Source organism: Lynx rufus, unplaced genomic scaffold (genome assembly GCF_022079265.1).
Source record: "Lynx rufus isolate CCGP_SWC_20201006 ecotype Redwood Valley unplaced genomic scaffold, mLynRuf1.p SCAF_7, whole genome shotgun sequence".
In the NCBI taxonomy this organism is placed as follows: Eukaryota; Metazoa; Chordata; class Mammalia; order Carnivora; family Felidae; genus Lynx; species Lynx rufus.
This window is the reverse complement of record NW_025814889.1, coordinates 76,273,131-76,290,475: the sequence shown is the minus strand read 5'-3', so window position 1 is coordinate 76,290,475 and position 17,345 is coordinate 76,273,131. Positions and strand designations below refer to the sequence as shown.

Sequence of the window (17,345 nt, the reverse complement as noted above, 5' to 3'; positions counted from 1 at the left end):
TCTCACAACCAAATAAACATTTTAAAACACACACACACACACACACACACACACAAAAGAAAGAAAGAAAGAAAAAAAAACCTTACTTTCAACAGGTCAAGGAAGCTCGTAAACACCCTCCACATGAGAGGACTTTGTACTCCATACTTTGGAACTTGGACAGTGGGTGTTTTGGAAGAGACATCAATGAAAAATAGCAACTGAACCTCAATGGAAACTTCTCCTACAGCAGTTAAATTACAGGGTATTGAACATGGGTCCATGACTCTCAACTAAATAGAGTTCCCCCAGACACTGGAACTTGTAAACCTACAGCTGCCTAAAAATGAAAGATTTCCAAGAAAAAGTCTTCCCCTGCAGCAAACAACAGTATGGTATAGATAGTTTCTGTCCCAAATCACAGAACATTCAGCAGAATTCCTCATTCACTTCTAGGACTTGATTTATAACAATTGTTGTATATTACTGTCTTGAAAATTAATTGTAAATATTTAAACTTAGGTTTCTCTTTGCATTGGAAATTTCCTCCACCCACAGTAAACACCCACTAAGGTCCACCATCCAACAAATACTTTCTTTTACTACTCAAAATGGTCATTGATTATGTTACCATTTAAATGCTCAGGAAGACTCCAATTAATATTAGAACCAGCTTCTATAAATGCTTGAATGATTAATTCAGGAAATGGCTTTATGAAAAGGTCTGATATCCTTCCCTTGGCCATTCAACTAATATTTATGGCCATTAATCTGACACTGGGAAGAAGCCTTAAAGGCCAAGGAATGGCCCATAACCGCTGTAAACTTCATTGCTGGTAACCCGTGCCTATGCATAGAGAATCTTATTGATACTGGACTTGATTTGGGGCATGTTCCAGACTCACTCTGTAATCAAACCCTCTGGTTTGACTCAGATGAAGGAGATTAGACTCCTAAATATAATGACCCAGATTTAAAATTAGAGAATGATGATACCTTTAATTATATTACCAAAGAAATTAATGAAGCTGTACCCTGGTTCAGTGAAAAATTGGTAGGCAAATGGAATGCCTCCATAACCCTACTATATAAATAACAGTTTCACTTACTTGACAGACAAATATTCAAGGCACCACTGGATAGGAAATCAATTGTTTATCAACAATAACATGACATATGGACTGCTAAGCCAACCAAATTCATAGGAATGTTTTTTGTTCCTATCTAAATTTAAGCTACAGCCATTCAAGATGGTAGTGTGCTGATGCATACATGGCAAAGAATAACCATGATATCCATGTTACCCCTGACTGGTGGGTCATGGGATCCACCCTAACTCTCTCTTAATAATACTGAGTAATTCATCCTCTGTGGTAATAACACAGTATACAGAGACTTCCCACCCAAATGGTCTGGATGGTATGGTTTACCATATTTTATACCCCAAATGACTAAAAAGGACTCTTTGAATTATATAAACTTAGGATTGTTTGTACATAAAGTAACTCCTCATAAGTTAGCTTCCCATGAACTTCCACATTTTATTATTCAAAAAAAGCTCTGGTTGGGGTGCCTGGGTGGCTCAGTTGGTTAGGCTTCCGACTTTGGCTCGGGTCATGATCTCAGAGTTTGTGAGATGGAGCCCTGCGTCGGTCTCTATGCTCACAGCACAGAGCCTGCTTCAGATCCTCTGTCCTTCTCTCTGCCTCTCCCCCACTTGTACTCTCTCTCTAACATAATTATTAAAAAACCCAAATAAACAAAAAAAGCTCTGGTTTTCATACTTGTTAGAGTGGTTTTTCCTCAAATGAGTTAATGAATTAGAAAAATCATGTATTTCTCCAACTATTTAAAAAATAAAAAACTATTAAATAAATGGTTTATCTCCAGTGGTACTGCAAAATGGAATAGGCCTTGATGCCTTGACTGCTCAACAAGGAGTTGCCTGTGCTACAACTGGGTAAAAATAATGTTGTTTCTATGTTGACCAATCAGGAATTATTATCCAAAATCTAAAGGATCTTAAATACCTGATAAAAATTTTTCATCAAATAAGTGACACCTCTTCCACAGATCTGTTCTTTTGTTAAACCTTGGCTCCAGGGGGCACTGGGTGGCCCAGTCAGTTGAGCGTTCGACTCCTGATTTTGGCTCAGATCATGATCCCAGGGTCATAGGATAGAGCCCCATGTCAGGTTCTGTGCTGAGCATGGAGCCTGCTTAAGATTCTCTCTCTCTCCCTCTTCCCCTCTCCGTGACTCATGCACATGAGCCCTCTCCTCTCTCTCTCTGGGAAAAAAAAAAAACAAAAACAAAAAACAAACCTTGGATCCTGGAAATTTTTCAATCCTTGACTATTTTCCTCCTTACAGTCATCATATTAACCTCCCTAGTGTGTTGCAAATGCCTCCAGTTCAAATGCCTGTCAGCAGCCACTTGTACACCAAATTAGTATCCAAAAGGATCAAGCAACTGGATGAAAACAAGAACAATATAAATGATGAAGACGGTGACTACATGGCCCTCCAGCCTGACAACTCATTTAATGGAAACAGTGAATATGTGACTCTCTGGCCTGACTACATCATCGCTGGTAACTGACAGTAACACTACTGGCTGGTCATGCTCTCAACCTGCTGAGAGAGTAACCAAAGAGGGTGGAACTGTCAAAATCAAACACAAATGGAGACCAGACTTGATTTCCTGAGCAGACAAAACCAGCCAGTCACACAAGCGAAGCTTAAGTTAGCTTATTTTGCAAAGACGAGCAAAGTTAACTTGACCCCTTCTTGGTAGTGCCTCTGCAAATCAAAAGCAAAAGTTAAATAGTTCCCCAAAATCAGTATGAAGTAACCACTAACCAATTCCCTTTCATTTGAAAAAATTCTAATACTGTAACCAATCACAATAAAGAATACTCATTGCCTTCATACTATGTGAGCTGCTTTGTAACAATAGATCTCTGAGCTTCAATTCCATGTTTCAGTATGAGTTTGCAAACTGTCTTTTTTGGAGTGTGCACAGTAAATTTTTACTAATTATTACCGATTTTACAGTTTTTTATGAACTTTTGACAGGCCTAAACTTTCTCTACAACACAGTATTTAAAATTTCTTTCCAGGGGCGCCTGGGTGTCTCAGTCGGTTGAGCGACCAACTTTGGCTCAGGTCATGATCTCATGGTCTGTGAGTTTGAGGCCGGCATCAGGCTCTGTGCTGACAGCTCAGAGCCTGGAGCCTGCTTCGGATTCTGTGTCTCCCTCTCTCTCTGTCCCTCCCCCGCTCATGCTCTGCCTCTGTCAAAAATAAACAAACATTAAAAAAAATTAAAATTTATTTCCAAATCTGATACAAACCATGGGTTTTTCTCAGAAAAACAACAAAATGCACATCATACACAGGCATCCAGTTAGAATGAATTTAGGTACAATAGTTTCTTACCAGATTTCCTTAAAAACCTATTGATTTAAACTATTAGAGAGCTCTCAGTGATAGTACTCTAAAGCTTCTCATTGCATTCATTATTCAACAAATATTCATTGAAGGCCTCCTACATTTAAGCCTTGTGGGAGCTTGAGTGGGAGGGTGCTGTTTCAGATGCAGGAGAAAATTATGGAATATCAGAATGCAGGGGTTTAATGTGAGAGCAGGTGGTAAAAAAGTGGAGGCCAAATCCTGTATCTATTCAAATGTGAAGTTTGAAAATAAAGGAATGAAAGAAATAAGGTATTAGCCAGAGTTCTAGCAAGGCCAGGCAAAAGAGCTTTTCCCCCCCAAAATAGGGAATACTTTTTGAAAGACGAGATGATCACACATACTAGGGAGAAGGGTAATACTTGTACAAGTAAAAAATATCAGAAGTAAAATCAACCTTACGTTCAGATGCAATTAATCTATTTAATGCCTAATACGTGCTAGGAAATACACTAAGCAATTTCATACACGTTATCTTCTTTAATCCTCACGACAACCTTGTAAGATAGATAAACTTCTGAAACAAACAAAAAAAGACAAAAAGAAATACAGAGATGGAAGGAAGATGAGAGAGGTCATACCAAATGACTCTAATAATTTCAGTAATGGAAACAGGAGAAGAGAAAGAAGGAGGGCTTGACGGGAATAGACCAGAGCGCTAACATTTACTGCCTACCATGTGTCAGGCACTGTTACACCTTTACATATAAATTCCATATAATCCTGTTTAGTATTTAGTATTCATTTAATTGAAGAATTTGAGATTGTGAGAGTGTCCCAAGATCTAACAGCTGGCAAGTGGTAGGGTGGTGATTCAAACCCAGGTCTACAAGACTACAAATGCTGTTTCTTTCCACTATACCACAATGCTGCTTCAAAATCAGGAATGTGCAAGGGAATAAAAGGATCATGAGGCTGCAAAGGTCCAGTTATAATTAGCATGAATAATGCCAATTCCATGCCCTCCCCTCCATGGGTTCAACTACCCAAGTAAAAAGTATTTAGAATGGGAAGTTGCTAAGGTTGTAATAAATATGTGCTTTTTTCCCAACGATTTTTTTCCTTTATTTTAAGTAATCTCTACACCCAGGTTTGAGCAGGGCTCAAACTTACAACCCCAAGATTAAGAGTTGCATGCTCTACTGACTGAACCAGCCAGGTTCCCTAATATGTACTTTTAAGAACTAAAATAGGGCAGGCGAGTTCTAGTTTCCTTCAAATTGTTATTGTTCTTTATTTACTACCTACAAAATATTAGGCACTGGGTAGTCTTATAGGACTTGCTACCTAACCACTTGAAGCTACAATTTATGAATGATATTTGCTAGTATCATTATAGTCAAAATATTGTAGCACATATTTGACATTTGCGAAGACAGTAAATCTTAAAAGTTCTCCTCAAAGGAAAAACATTTTTTTTTTTTCAACGTTTATTTATTTTTGGGACAGAGAGAGACAGAGCATGAACGGGGAGGGGCAGAGAGAGAGGGAGACACAGAATCGGAAACAGGCTCCAGGCTCTGAGCCATCAGCCCAGAGCCCGACGCGGGGCTCGAACTCACGGACCGCGAGATCGTGACCTGGCTGAAGTCGGACGCTTAACCAACTGCGCCACCCAGGCGCCCCGAAAAACATTTTTTATTGTGTATGGTAATAGTGGGGAACTAGACTTATTGTGGTGACATTTTGTGGTGTATATAAATATCAATATCAAATCATTATGTTGTACACTTGAAACTAATATAATGTTATATGTCAATTATCTCTCAATTTTTAAAAAGTCCAAAATTCAACACTAACCTAAGGAAGGGTTCTCATGTTGATCAAAATATCAGAAAATGCCAGCCTAAGAATAACTTTCCTTTCATTTTGAAAACTGATTTTAGTTACAAGGAATAAGAGTAAGGCCTAACACTAACAGACATAAAACTGTTGTCAAAAACCAGAATATAGGCCCACTTATTCTTGTCTTTTTATGACAAACTGCAAAAGACTAAAATGGATCAAAAAGATCACCAGGGATCTTCAATGGAAAACTAGGCATTGTGTAATGTACGCCTTTCCTAAATATCTGAGCCTATAGCATTTGCATCTTCCATGATCTTTGAGTTATTTTATAAATGTAAGTTGTAGATAACTGATAGCAATGCAAAGGATTCTTGTCCATATACATGCAAAAAAATTCTGTCCAGTGGAAGGAGGAATGATTTCCCTCATGTCCCTGTAAAAAAAGCCAGTTTTACATCAATTTGTAAATTCACTTCAGCATTTTTTTTAATGTTTTTACATTTTTTATTTTGAGTGAGAGAGAGAGAGAGAGAGCGCACACAGGTGGGGGAGGAACAGAGAGAGAGAGAATCCCAAGCAGCCCCAATGCGGGGCTCAAACTCAATGAACTGTGAGATCATGACTAGAGCCAAAATCAAGAATCAGACACTTAACAGATTGAGCCACCAGGTGCCCCCATTTCAGCATTCTTGATCATATATATACATACATATGTATGTATAGTACCTGAATTCTCCTTTAAACCACTTTTAACATCTTACAGGTTCTCCAATTAATTTAATTAAATGAAAACTTTTACATGTGTGCATTTTATACTCATGTGAAAATCATGATTTGCTTAATTTTTAATCCTTTAATAAGGAATTTCATAAAATATGCAGTAGATACAATGATAAATGAAAATTTTACTGCAAAAGCTTAAGGAAGGGAAACATCCTTTTCTACTCTGGTATATATATATTTAAGGCCAGATAAAACATACCTTGTCTCTTTTCAGTTCTGAAATTTTAAGACTCTAGGAACCAGTCATTGTTAAAGTTGGCCATTCTTGAAAGAGCCCATAACTGACAAAAAAATTATTTGAATGATATTCTCAACTGCCTTTTTCCCCTAATGCACAGTGTCAATGTAGCACTGTCTCAAGAAAAGAAACTTCATTATTTCAGAAATGCTTAGAATCTTTTGTCTGAACTACTTTTGTTAATTATAGTCACCAATAAAATAGATGGTGCATTTTCATACTGAACTAAAAATCTACATTTGACAAATGCTTTTTCTAATCCAAAAGATTTTCTGCCAGTCAACATCTGTATAATCATAAGAATATTAACTACATCTGTGTTGTTTTCAAAATAATAATTGTCTTCTATTGGTGTGTGTAGCATTAAAAGACAGAATGATTAAATAAAAACTAATTCAACTTGAAAAAATATATATATATGTACACACACACACACACACACACACACACACACACATATATATACAGCTTAAAAAGACAAAACCAGAAATCAATATCCAAACTAAACATTAAATCTGCAACATGTTTTAAACTCATTAAACTGGTACATTAGGAAAAGGTCTATCAATGCTCAGATCTGGCTTTCTAAGACCCAAATTAAAAATATCTTTACTACTACTAGCCTCAGTGGAATTACTGATTTCACAAAGCAGCTTTTTTCCTCACTCAGGATCAAACTAATTGCTGACACTCTGAGGAAAGAAAGAATAAAATCAACTTGTACCAAAATCTTTATACTCAGCATTCATTCAGATCCTTCCAAACTTCTCTCTTGGCTTATAACATGCCAGAAAAATATTGCTCTAGCAAGTAATTATTTTATCCAAAAACGAACAGGGCAATTTAGGTTGGAAATAATTTGCTGTCCATGTCATTCATAAATCCACACTACTGTATTATAATTCCTAAAATTAATGCATAATGCATACAGCATATCATGCATTAAATATTTTAAAAGTTTTCATCTAGTTGAAATTAGTTAGGTAATACTATCAGATTTAAAAGCATGAAAAGTTAACTTTTTCTTCTCCTCACCTCTGTTTCCAAACCAACAGGAACCTTTCAGGTAGTAATGTGTGTCAACTAGGAAAAAAAGAGAACGCAGACAAACAAGTGAAAGAGTTATAGAAGGCTAATCCCAAAAGGAGATGTTGCCTTTTCCAAGTTGCAACCTAACTTAAAGGGCTATAAGAAGTCTTCACCATTTTCAGGAGTTCAAGATAGGTACGTATTGGGGCGCCTGGGTGGCTCAGGCGGTTGAGTGTCCAACCCTTGGTTTCAGCTCAGGTCATGATCTCACTGTTCATGGGATTGACCCTATGTGTCCAGGCTCTCTTGGGATTCTCTCTCTCTCTCTCTCTCTCTCTCTCAAAATAAATAGATAAACTTAAAAAAAAGATAGATATGTATTGTCCTCCTTCTTAGGAATGTAACTCATTCCAAAACTTTTTGTTCTGACTCTTCTGAAGGTTCTTCTACTGCCACCAATTAGCATGTGTTTATAGGAGTCTATTAAAGCTTTGTAAAAGTATCTTTCAAATACCAAGTAAAAAAAATAACTGAGTCATTTAAAATAAAAGCTTTTCCCCCCTACCCCAATTCAACAATGCATATAAATCTGGAAACCAAGAAATATAAAACAGGTAAATGATTAAGTACAGGCATTTCTTCTCCAGAAGTGGGAAGGCAGCTAATTCTATATAACTTCCTATTCACTAAGCTATCTTCTTCTTTCAGATCATCAGAGAATTTGGGTGAATCTCTCATAATGTACAAATCCAGAGAGAAAGGTAAAGAAAGATGTAAAAGGGGAAGAAAAAGAAAACAGAATGGAAAAAATACAAAAATGTAATGTTCACACTGCCTGTTCAATCATAAATATAGCAAAACATATTCACTGCTATGCTCCTTTCATCTAATGAAAAAAGGGGAAAAAACAAGACAATAACACATATCATAAATTACCTCAACTTTTCTATTTTACCTCCATAGCAAGATCACTATGCAAGGAGAGCAAAATCTTTTCAGATGGGGTCAGGCAGTAGAGCAGTTCTAGAGACCATTCCTTAATACTATTCAAAGTCTTTTATAACAGGGGCGCCTGGGTGGCTCAGTTGGTTAAACATCCAGCTTCAGCTCAGGTCATGATCTCACAGTCTGTGGGTTTGAGCCTTGTGTCAGGCTCTGTGCTGACAGCTCAGAGCCTGGAGCCTGTTTCAGATTCTGTGTCTCCCTCTCTCCCTGCCCCTTCCATGCCCCCTCAAAAATAAACAAACATTTAAAAAAATAATAAGTCTTTTATAACCTGATTTACCATCTGCTCTGGAGTCCTCAAGTTTAAAATTATTTCTATCACCTACCCACTTTTCAAGCGCTAAAAGTAAAGGTGGGGGAGGGCGCCTGGGAGGCTTAGTCAGTTAAGCGACTGACTTCAGCTCAGGTCATGATCTCATGGTTTGTTGGTTTGAGCCCCGCATCGGGCTCTGTGCTGACAGCTCAGAGCCTGGAGCCTGCTTCAGATCCTGTGCCTCCCTCTCTCTCTGCCCATCCCCTGCTCACGCTCTCTGTTCTCTCTCAAAAATAAATAAACATTAAAAGAAGAAAGAAAGAAAGAAAGAAAGAAAGAAAGAAAGAAAGAAAGAAAGAAAGAAAGAAAGAAAGAAAGAAAAGGCATCCAAATCAGCTTAGAGGAAGTCAAACTTTCACTCTTTGCAGACGACATGATATACTAATATGGAAAACCCACCATAGTGGAAAAGATTCCACCAAAAAACAGCTAGAACTGATCCATGGATTCAGCAAAGTTCCAAGATGTAAAATCAATGCACAGACAGGGCACCTGGGTGGCTCAGTCGGTTAAGCATCCAACTCTTGGTTTCAGCTCAGGTCATGATCTCACAGTTTCATGGGTTTGAGCCCTATATTGGGCTCTGGGCCGGCAGTGCGGAGCCTGCTTGGGATTCTCTGTCTCCCACTCTCTGTCCCTCCCTCACTTGCACTATCTCTGTCTCTCTCAAAATAAACAAACTTAAAAAAAATTGTTTTAATCAATGTATGTAAATTTATTTCATTTCTATACACCAATAATGAAGCAGCAGAAAGAGAAATCAAGGAATTGATCCCAATTACAAGTGCACCAAAAACCATAAAATACCTAGGAATAAACATAACCAAAGAGGTGAAAAATCTATACACTGAAAACTAAAAAGCTTATGAAAGAAATTGAAGAATTTCTTCATACATACGTACATACATACATACATACATATACATACAATGGAGTATTACTCACGATCAAAAAGAATGAAATCTTGCCATTTGCAACTACATGGATGGAACTGGAGTGTACTATGCTAAGTGAAATTAGTCAAAGAAAGATAAATATCATATGACTTCCCTCATAAGTGGAATTTAAGATACAAAACAGATGAACATAAGGGAAGGGAAGCAAAAATAATATAAAAACAGGGAGGGGGACAAAACATAAGAGACTTAAATATAGAGAACAAATTGAGGGTTGCTGGAAGGGTTGTGGGTGGAGGGATGGATTAAATGAGCAAGGGCCATTAAGGAGAGCACTTGCTGGGATGAGCACTGGGTGTTAAAAGTAGGGGATGAATCACTGGATTCTACTCCTGAAATCATTATTGCACTATATGCTAACTTGGATGCAAATTAAAAAAAAATAGAAAATAGAAAATATAACCAATGAATTGATAAGTATGGATAAGGAGATTTCCAGGCAGAATATTAATTGTCAACTAGTTTTTTTCAGCTAAGTATCATAAAGTACAGGTAGAGAAAAGTGAGAAAAAGAAGGAATTATATAATTTTCAATAAGAATATAGAGGAAATATAAAGGAGTCAGGTCTTCCTAGGTCCAAAAATAAAACTGTTTCTTCTTTTTGAGTGTTTATTTATTTTTGAGAGAGAAAGAGAGCCCACCTAGTGTGAGTAGGGGAGGGGCAGAGAGAGAGGGAGACAGAGGATCTGAAGTGGGCTTTGTGCTAACAGCAGAGAACCCAATGGTGGGCTTGAACTCATGAACTGTGAAATCATGACCTGGGCCAAAGGTGGACACTTAACCAACTGAGCCACCCAGGCACCCACAAAATAAAACGGTTTCTTACTTCCATATAGCAAACATTTCTGCAGTTAAGAAATGCCCTCTGAACAAAGATCAAATCCAAGGCAGTGTCAGGGAAACACAGACTAAAGATTAAACTTTTGTTTGGACCAAGGGTTGGCAAACTTTTTTTCTGTAAAGGGAAAGATAAATATTTTAGGCTTTGAGGGCCATATACAGTCTCTGTTGAACATTCTTCTTTTTTTTTTCACAACCTTTAAAAAGGTAAAAACAAATCTTAGCTCACTGGCAATAGTTTACCAACCCTAGTGTGGACTCCCAAGAGATTTAAGGTGTTGCCTTACAATTCCTTTCAAACAAAAGGCCTTCTAAGAATCTTAAAGGTTTTGTCCCACAAAAACCTTAAATGGAGCTGATTCAGGACATGCTACCCCAAAATAAGGTACCTCTGCATATTGAATATTTTAAGATGAAGAAGCTGGAGCAAATGGCAGAAACAGGAAGGTCACCCTGACCTTTCCTCTGCTCTTCTCCCCTTGAATAGATCATAAAATGCTCATGAGAGGTAGCCTCCCTATACCTGGAAGAAGAGAGCACTCCTATCTCTGAAGACAAAGGGACATAGAAAAGAATCCTAACGAATAAGCCTTGCTAAATTTCCTCCAGTTAACTACACTTACCTCATATTCTTTGTCCTATCACATTTCTCCACAACTGCCCAATCTTCATCAAACCTAGCATAAAAATACTCAGGTTTAAATCTTTCTTTAGGTTAAAAATAGAACTACCCTACGATCCAGCAATTACATACTAAGTACTTATCTAAAGAATACAAAAGTACTAATTCAAAGGGATACATGCATCCCAACGTTTATTTATAGCAGCATTATCTACAATAGCCAAACTATGGAACTAGCCTGTGTCCATCAACTGATGAACAAATAAAGACGAGAGAAAATATAGTTTGTGTATATACATACATATGTATATACACATATATACACACATATATACATACATACATGTATATATACATACACACACACAAGGGAATATTACTCAGCCATAAAAAAGAATGAAATTTTGCCATTTGCAACAAAGTGAATGAGCTAGAGAGTATTATGCTAAATAAAATAGGTCAGAAGTCAGGAGAGGAGAGAAATACCATATGATTTCACTCATATGTAGAATTTAAGAAACGAAACAAATAAGCACGGGGTGGGGGGGGGGGGGAGAGGGAGGCAAAGCAAGAAACAGACTCTTAACTATAGAGAACTGATAGTTACCAGAGATGGGATGGGTGGGAGGGATAGATTAAAAAGGTGATAGGGATTAAGAAGGGTATTTGTTGCAAAGAGGACTAGGTGCTGTATAGAAGTGTTCAATCACTAAATGGTACACCTGAAACTAATATTACACTGTGTGTAAACTAACTAGAATTTAAATTTAAACTTAAAAAATAAACATTTCTTCAGGTCTTCATTTTGTTATAAAGGCTTCCGGGTCACATAAAACTTATATTAAGTAAATGTGTATGCTTTTCTCCTTTTAATCTGTCTTTGTCAGTTTTTTTTTTTTAACGTTTATTTACTTTTGAGACAGAGAGAGACAGAGCATGAACGGGGGAGGGTCAGAGAGAGGGAGACACAGAATCTGAAACAGGCTCCAGGCTCTGAGCTGTCAGCACAGAGCCCAACGTGGAGCTCAAACTCAGGAGCCGTGAGATCATGACCTGAGCCGAAGTCGGACGCTTAACCAATCTGAGCCACCCAGGTGCCCCTGTCTTTGTCAGTTTAATTTTCAGACCCAGCCAGGGATCTTAAAAGGGTCAAGGAAACCTTTTTCCTCTTCTACAGAGCCTAAGGTAGAGAAAGGTTGATGTCAGTGTGTAAGTATGGCTTTTGTCTAACAGAGTGAACCCCTCAAAAAGATTCCTAGAGAATTTAAAATTCAGAAACAATGTCATTTGGACTAAAAAAGACAGTACAGGGGCGCCTGGGTGGCTCAGTCAGTTAAGCGTCCGACTTCAGCTCAGGTCATGATCTCAGGGTCCGTGAGTCTGAACCCCACGTCAGGCTCTGTGCTGACAGCTTGGAGCCTGGAGCCTGTTTCAAATTCTGTGTCTCCCTCTCCCTCTGTCCCTCCCCTGCTCGCTCGCTCTCTCTCTCTCAAAAATAAACAAACATTAAAAATAAAATAAAAAAGACAGTACAAAATGAAAAGAGGTTTTTGGGACACACACCCAATTCATGCTCAAATCACTATGGTTTAGGAAATGACTGAACTGCAAACAAAGGATACATTTTATAAAAAAGGAAGGAGAATTCAGAGGGCAAAACCAAGAGTATAGAGGATGATTCCTAGACAATAAAGCTGAGCCCTAATCACAGAAATGATAATATTGGCCTGGCTGGATTTCAGAACTGCTGTGGATCAGTGACTACTGTGTTCCTTACATTTTTCTTTATTTTTGAAAAGGAACGTCCACAGTGGTTATCTTATGCCGTCCACTGTTTCTTATTGGGTGGGCTAGATATGGGGAGAGATAACATACCTCTTTAGTTTGCAGGCCTTCAAAATGAAAGCAATGGTACTCAGGGAACCATACCCAAGGAGCTGTATCCAAACAGCCTTATCTGAACCTGGATCTGATTTAGATGACAGGATCCTAGACCTCAAGCCAGAGCCTGATGCTGTCCTAGATAAGACCCCCTTGAGAAGCAGTAAGTGTGTTTTGCACTTGGGAGGAATGTAAGTAAGTTGTGGCCAGAAGGACTGAGGTGCTTTGAAATATGTCTGCATTTTCTTGACACTCTTCCCAGAAAGAGGTGGGGTCTAATTCCCTTCCCTCTGAATATGGGTTGGCCTTAGTGACTCGCTTCTAACAAATAAAATGCAGTAGAAGGACACTGATTCTGAATTTAGGTCATAAAAAACAACACGGCTCCTTCTGGCACTCTCTTATTTAGAACAAGTGCTTTTGGAGGCCTATGCTTCTATGTAAGAAGTCTGGCTACTATGAAGCCCCTAGGCTGAGACTACACAGAAATATAGAGACAGAGATGTCTGAGGAGCTATTTCAGCTCCTAGCTATTTGGACTTTCCCACCCAAGTGCCAGACATGTGAGTCTAGAAGGAAGCCTCTGAGATAACACAAGACCCATCACACTACAAATACATGAAAGAACTTGTGCAAGAATCACTTAGATCAGCCTAGTCAACACCCAGAACCTTGACACTTTTATGCCATGTTTGTAGTCATTTTGTTCCTTAGCAACAGATAACTGCAACAGCATGCCTGGAGACCCTAGCCTGCATGTTGGAAGGTCAAACTTAGCCTGCCTTTCTATATATATCAACCAAATGACCTCAGACAACATCTTTAGCTCATCCAACTCCTCCTCCTTCTTCCCCCTCCCCCAGACCCACTGAAATATTTGATTTGACCCTGGTAAAAAAATATTTTATGACTTAATACACACAATTACAATGTAATAATTATTATGTTTTAAATTGTATGCCAATCTAACTTTAAGTGTTACTTGAAACCACCTGTATTTTACACACATAGTCCATGCTTCTTACTAGCATATTATTTTAGTTATTTTACAAATACTTTTGAAATGATCAAGTAATGGTAGTCATACAACCTCCTCCGTAACTTAACACTAATTTATAGAGTCTTAAATGTGGTTATACCTGCAACAGAACTAGAATAATTATCACTAATATATAATAACCACTATTTCTAAGGTCTCTTTATTTTTAAATGTTATGATGTAAGTTCAGAGAAAATAAATCATCTGCATTTGAATATATACAATTCAATGTGTTTTAGATCACTGGCAGGGAATTTAATGTTCTAGCTCTTAGAAGAAAAAATGGAATTTGATGTTCACAGATTATAAACATGGTTAAGCTCATATTCCACTGAGAAACTAAAACAACTGAGCCAAGAACTAACTGGCTCCAGCAGAACGGAAGAAGTTACTCTGGAACAGGAAGAGCAAGGAGGCCTGAGGTGAAGATAACTTACTCTTAAAATTCTCCATTGTATAAGCATTCCCAAAGAGACATTTTAAGGAAAAAAGCCTTAATTGTCTATAGCTACCAAATAACTAAAACATCCTAAATTATTTAGCAGTTTAATTAACCTTTTCTCACTCTTTCCTAGACTGTCAAATGTTTGATTTAGTAAGCAAGCACTGAGAAGAAAAAGTCAAATATAATCACAATCAGTTTGAGAAGAAATTTGAAAAAAATAAGCATCCTGCATATTTTTTGTGATTCTTTGACCACTGAGTATTGAATACACACAAAGTATGAGTAACTAAAAGGAAAGAGAAGGTCAGTATGCAAAAGTCTATTTAACCCACACGACATGGCTGATTTTTAAAAAAATTTTTTTTTCAACGTTTATTTATTTTTGGGACAGAGAGAGACAGAGCATGAACGGGGGAGGGGCAGAGAGAGAGGGAGACACAGAATCGGAAACAGGCTCCAGGCTCTGAGCCATCAGCCCAGAGCCCGACGCGGGGCTCGAACTCACGGACCGCAAGATCGTGACCTGGCTGAAGTCGGACGCTTAACCGACTGTGCCACCCAGGCGCCCCGACATGGCTGATTTTAATTATCAGCCTGGGTTTTGGGTCCTGATAGCAGAGTCATTTGAAAGAAAAAGTTTCTTTCTTACTCGTAGGCAAAAGCTTGGGCCCTATACAAATTGTGAAATAAATAATGGTCACTTCCCAAAGAGAATCCATAACTACTTAATTCTTCCTACCTCATGCAAAAGTCCCCGTTCTTCAGTAAAACTGTCTTTCACTGTCAGAAGGTACTGAAAAACACTAAATTCATTGAACACTTAAGAATGAATATTTGAGAGCCCCTAACCCTCCCATGAGATAAAAGATTATGAACAGTACAATGCAACATAGTGGAAAAAATTCTGGATTCCCCCCCAAAAAAATGCCTTTTAAGCTCTACATCAAAAAAAGGTGGCCTTCTACTTACCATTGTATCTCCCAGTACCTAGTACAGGGATAATAAACACATTAGTGAGCACTAAACACTTTACATAAATGAATAAATATTTTGCTTTTATCTCCCTTATAAGAAACTTTCATTTCAGTTCCACTCTACCAGTAACAAGCTACACAACCCTGGAAAAGTATTTGCTCTCTCAAGCTTTAAATTCCAATATACTGCACAACATAAAATGAGGTGAGGTGAAGACTGAGGAGGATTAGACAGTAAGCCTCAGGAGGACAACAACTCCGTCTTATTCACCTCTGTAACCCAGTATCTAATAAAGTGGCTATGGTACATTCAAATATATATTGAATGAAGTTTCTTCTGGCTCTGATTCCAGAATTCTTTATTCATTTGCTTAGATTTGTTTTCTAAGCATATAGTATATAGTCCAACAGATTTAAGATTCCTTCTCTATACTCATTACCAGTGAAGGCCTTTTAAAACTAGAATACTTCTAAAATCTTCTCCACCTTGCCACACGGTGCTTTGCCTGACTGAAATTATTTATCCCCTGGATGCAGCTTTTAAAAAAGTAAGATCTGGAGGCACCTGGGTGGCTCAGTTGGTTAAGCATCCAACTTCAGCTCAGGTCATGAGCTCGTGGTTTGTGAGTTCAAGCCCCGCATCAGACTCTGTGCTGACAGCCCAGAGCCTGGAGCCTGCTTCAGATTCTGTGTCTCTCTCTCTCTCTGCCCCTCCCCCACTCACACACACACACACACACACACACACACACACACACACACACTCTCTCTCTCTCTCTCTCTCTCTCTCTCTCTCTCTCAAAAATAAACAAACATTAAAAAATATAATAAATAGGGGCACCTGGGTGGCTCAGTCGGTTGAGCGTCCAACTTCAGCTCAGGTCATGATCTTGCAGTCTGTGAGTTCGAGCCCCACGTCAGGCTCTGTGCTGACAGCTCGGAGCCTGGAGCCTGCTTCCCATTCTGTGTCTCCCTCTTTCTCTGCCCCTCCCCCACTCATGCTCTGTCTCTGTCTCTCTCTCTCTGTCAAAAATAAATAAACATTTTAAAAATATATATATAATAAAGAAATAAGTAAATAAAGTAAGATTTGAATAAAGACAGGATGCCAGAAGCAATGCAATTTTCCAGATTCTTCTGAGCTGGCTTTTGCAGTTTAATCTAATTGTGCTACTTAAAAACATTATTAGAAGTACCTGGAATAATAAGGTTAATCCATTTGAAATCCAAAAATGTATTCCACAAACACAAATGTATTATTATTCTATATGCCCATCCTTCAGCATAAGCGATTGAGAGCTATATACATTTAGTCAGGTTCATGTTTTTCATAGAATGCAACCAACAACTATCAGCAACTCATTATTTGGAGTTCTTTCTGTAGCACTATATAAAAGTTAATATTTAAATTTTTTAATTTTAATTTTATTGATTTTTGAGAGAGAGAGAGAGAGAGAGAGAGAGAGAGAAAGTGAGCATGCATGCATGAGCTGGGGAGGGGCAGAGACAGAGAGGGGAAGAGAGGATCCAAAGCAGGCTCTGCGCTGACAGCAGCAAGCCCCATGTGGGGCTTGAACTCATAAACCAGGAGATCATGACCTGAACTGGAGATGGACGCTCAACCAACTGAGCCACCCAGGCACCCCTAAAAGCTAATATTTAAAAGGATCTTACACCTTTGGAACACTATCATCTCCAATTTAGGTGTATCCTTCAAAAAGTTGGCTCAACTCTGCTATCAGGTAGTAATGACTGCAATAAATTCAAGAACTTCAGCTTGAATAAATAATTATGGTTGGCATATTCCCAAATTATCCTCATTATTAAAGTCTAAAAAATAACTTTTGAAATATTAACCCATATCCTCACTAGCAATTTACAGTTTGTACCCAGACAATTAGCATTTACTTTATGTTCATTAAATCAACTATTATGTGCCAGATATTGTTCTAGCCCAACAGCCAGCAAATTTTTTCTAT

General features: G+C 38.1%; 1 protein-coding gene and 1 long non-coding RNA gene across 2 annotated transcripts in view; both read right to left on the bottom strand.

Annotated features, from left to right (window-relative positions):
* Nucleotides 1-17,345, bottom strand: part of LOC124501899 (translation initiation factor IF-2-like) — an 81,633-nt gene that overhangs the window by 26,589 nt on the left and 37,699 nt on the right. The gene's annotated exons all lie outside the window — the stretch shown is intronic.
* Nucleotides 7,294-15,196, bottom strand: LOC124502662 (uncharacterized). Its single transcript, XR_006959969.1, has 3 exons — nucleotides 15,132-15,196; nucleotides 11,029-11,082; nucleotides 7,294-7,344 (listed from the first exon to the last, which is right to left on the bottom strand). It is a non-coding gene; the product is annotated as an uncharacterized LOC124502662 (long non-coding RNA).